Genomic DNA, 4,051 nt, shown 5'->3' on the forward strand with positions numbered 1-4,051 from the left:
GTGTCCGCTTTGCCTGGTTCCCTCGGTCGGCCACAAACGGCGAAAAATCAGCCTCTCCTTCTGGAGCTCGCCTAAGTGCCAACGGCTCTTGCGCCGTAATGTGTCCGCTTTGCCTGGTTCCCTCGGTCGGCCACAAATAGCGAAAAATCAGCCTCTCCTTCTGGAGCTCGCCTAAGTGCCAACGGCTCTTGCGCCGTAATGTGTCCGCTTTGCCTGGTTCCCTCGGTCGGCCACAAATAGCGAAAAATCAGCCTCTCCTTCTGGAGCTCGCGCCAACTTTGGCGAATATTTTCTAAGTGCCAACGGCTCTTGCGCCGTAAAGTGTCCGCTTTGCCTGGTTCCCTCGGTCGGCCACAAATAGCGAAAAATCAGCCTCTCCTTCTGGAGCTCGCCTAAGTGCCAACGGCTCTTGCGCCGTAATGTGTCCGCTTTGTCTGGTTCCCTCGGTCGGCCACAAACGGCGAAAAATCAGCCTCTCATTCTGGAGCTCGTGCCAACTTTGGCGAATATTTTCTAAGTGCCAACGGCTCTTGCGCCGTAATGTGTCCGCTTTGCCTGGTTCCCTCGGTCGGCCACAAATAGCGAAAAAATCAGCCTCTCCTTCTGGAGCTCGCCTAAGTGCCAACGGCTCTTGCGCCGTAATGTGTCCGCTTTGCCTGGTTCCCTCGGTCGGCCACGAACGGCGAAAAATCAGCCTCTCCTTCTGGAGCTCGCCTAAGTGCCAACGGCTCTTGCGCCGTAATGTGTCCGCTTTGCCTGGTTCCCTCGGTCGGCCACAAATAGCGAAAAATCAGCCTCTCCTTCTGGAGCTCGTGCCAACTTTGGCGAATATTTTCTAAGTGCCAACGGCTCTTGCGCCGTAATGTGTCCGCTTTGCCTGGTTCCCTCGGTCGGCCACAAATAGCGAAAAACCAGCCTCTCCTTCTGGAGCTCGCCTAAGTGCCAACGGCTCTTGCGCCGTAATGTGTCCGCTTTGCCTGGTTCCCTCGGTCGGCCACAAATAGCGAAAAATCAGCCTCTCCTTCTGGAGCTCGCCTAAGTGCCAACGGCTCTTGCGCCGTAATGTGTCCGCTTTGCCTGGTTCCCTCGGTCGGCCACAAACGGCGAAAAATCAGCCTCTCCTTCTGGAGCTCGCCTAAGTGCCAACGGCTCTTGCGCCGTAATGTGTCCGCTTTGCCTGGTTCCCTCGGTCGGCCACAAATAGCGAAAAATCAGCCTCTCCTTCTGGAGCTCGCCTAAGTGCCAACGGCTCTTGCGCCGTAATGTGTCCGCTTTGCCTGGTTCCCTCGGTCGGCCACAAACGGCGAAAAATCAGCCTCTCCTTCTGGAGCTCGCCTAAGTGCCAACGGCTCTTGCGCCGTAATGTGTCCGCTTTGCCTGGTTCCCTCGGTCGGCCACAAATAGCGAAAAATCAGCCTCTCCTTCTGGAGCTCGCCTAAGTGCCAACGGCTCTTGCGCCGTAATGTGTCCGCTTTGCCTGGTTCCCTCGGTCGGCCACAAATAGCGAAAAATCAGCCTCTCCTTCTGGAGCTCGCGCCAACTTTGGCGAATATTTTCTAAGTGCCAACGGCTCTTGCGCCGTAAAGTGTCCGCTTTGTCTGGTTCCCTCGGTCGGCCACAAATAGCGAAAAATCAGCCTCTCCTTCTGGAGCTCGCGCAAGTGCCAACGGCTCTTGCGCCGTAATGTGTCCGCTTTGTCTGGTTCCCTCGGTCGGCCACAAATAGCAAAAAATCAGCCTCTCCTTCTGGAGCTCGTGCCAACTTTGGCGAATATTTTCTAAGTGCCAACGGCTCTTGCGCCGTAATGTGTCCGCTTTGTCTGGTTCCCTCGGTCGGCCACAAATAGCGAAAAATCAGCCTCTCCTTCTGGAGCTCGTGCCAACTTTGGCGAATATTTTCTAAGTGCCAACGGCTCTTGCGCCGTAAAGTGTCCGCTTTGCCTGGTTCCCTCGGTCGGCCACAAATAGCGAAAAATCAGCCTCTCCTTCTGGAGCTCGCGCCAACTTTGTCAAAAAATTTCTAAGTGCCAACGGCTCTTGCGCCGTAAAGTGTCCGCTTTGCCTGGTTCCCTCGGTCGGCCACAAATAGCGAAAAATCAGCCTCTCCTTCTGGAGCTCGCGCCAACTTTGTCGAAAAATTTCTAAGTGCCAACGGCTCTTGCGCCGTAAAGTGTCCGCTTTGTCTGGTTCCCTCGGTCGGCCGCAAATAGCGAAAAATCAGCCTCTCGCCCGTCAGGTACCAGGCGTTGGGGTACCAGGGGTAAGTGCAGTACCAGCTTTGGTCTGTTGGTGCGCCAGAGTACGATGAGTTGGTCCCCCTAGTCACTGTACTCATTACCTTTACCCCCAAATCGCAAAATATAGTCAGAACGAGTGTGGGGAACACAAGTTTTGGCCCCGAGAACCAGGCGGCTGGTGTCTCTAGCGATGTGTTCCCCCCCAAAAAGTGTTCACATGCTCGGACAGCGAACCTAGGAGCTACCGCAAAGCACTCTGGAAGTGCAAGAGCGAAAAATTTTCTAAGTACAAAAACTCTCGAAAATTTTCAAAGTGTCACAGTGCTCGAAAATTTTCAAAGTGCTACATGCTTTCCATCCAAGGAAGGAATAGTGGAGGACCGGCCGCCTCCTTAAACACAAGCCGGCGGAACGACGGGGAGGACCGGCCGCCTCCTTAAACACAGGCCGGTGGAACGTTTGGCAGAATTCTTCTCGTGGAGGACCGGCCGCCTCCTTAAACACAAGCCGGCGGAACGACGGGGAGGACCGGCCGCCTCCTTAAACACAGGCCGGTGGAACGTTTGGCAGAATTCTTCTCGTGGAGGACCGGCCGCCTCCTTAAACACAGGCCGGTGGGAACGGTTGGCAGAATTGCGTGACGGCCGCCTGCTCCCGGCGTCCGCACGTGAACGAACACCCCCTCCCGGGGACGGCCGTCTGCTCCCGACCGCCGTCCTTCACCCCCTCACCTTCCGGACCCCCGTCTGCTCCCGGCGGGCCTCCGAGTACCCCCACCTTCTCCCGAACTGACCGACAGGCAATGAGACCCGCCTTGGTAGGGCCCCCACCGGCCCCGGCTCGCGCCGGCGTTGGGTGGACGGTTCCTCCCCACTTGCGGGTCGCTCTCCACGGAGGACCGGTCGCCTCACTAAACATAGGCCGGGCGAAAATCTGCGAATGTTATACATCCAAGGAGGGAGGACCGGCCGCCTCCTTAAACCACCGGCCGGGCGAAAATATGCGAATGTTATACATCCAAGGAGGGAGGACCGGTCGCCTCACTAAACATAGGCCGGGCGAAAATCTGCGAATGTTATACATCCAAGGAGGGAGGACCGGCCGCCTCCTTAAACCACCGGCCGGGCGAAAATCTGCGAATGTTATACATCCAAGAAAGGAAGGAAGGAGGGAACCGGCCGCCTCCTTAAACACAGGCCGGGCGAAAATCTGCGAATCTTATCCATCCAAGGACGGAGGACCGGCCGCCTCCTTAAACACAGGCCGGTAGGAACGGTTGGCAGAATCGCGTGACGGCCGCCTGCTCCCGGCGTCCGCACGTGAACGAACACCCCCTCCCGGGGACGGCCGTCTGCTCCCGGCCGCCGTCCTTCACCCCCCTCAGCTTCCGGACCCCCGTCTGCTCCCGGCGGGCCTCCGAGTACCCTCCCCTTCTCCCGAACTGACCGACTGGCACTCATGACCCGCCTTGGTAGGGCCCCCACCGGCCCCGGCTCGCGCCGGTGTTGGGTGGACGGTTCCTCCCCACTTGCGGGTCGCACTCTAGCGCCTCGGCCGCCGCGAGAGCGTGCGCTACGCGCCGCCCCCGCAGGCCTTGGCGCGACCGAACGGCAGCGAGACCGAGACGCCCCGAATCACCCACCTAGAGGAAATCAACGGAGGCCGAGCGCGCGATCCGATTGCGGCACGCCGCGTGGGTGTCCGCCGGCCGCGCCGGTCTACCGCGAATGCTGTTTCTCAAACCCTTGCCTAACCAGACGGCACCGCGGGATGTGTTGTCGCAACTCTGCTCGACTATCCGAATAGCCTTTCCCG

The sequence above is a fragment of the Syngnathus typhle genome, linkage group LG17 (genome assembly GCF_033458585.1).
Source record: "Syngnathus typhle isolate RoL2023-S1 ecotype Sweden linkage group LG17, RoL_Styp_1.0, whole genome shotgun sequence".
In the NCBI taxonomy this organism is placed as follows: Eukaryota; Metazoa; Chordata; class Actinopteri; order Syngnathiformes; family Syngnathidae; genus Syngnathus; species Syngnathus typhle.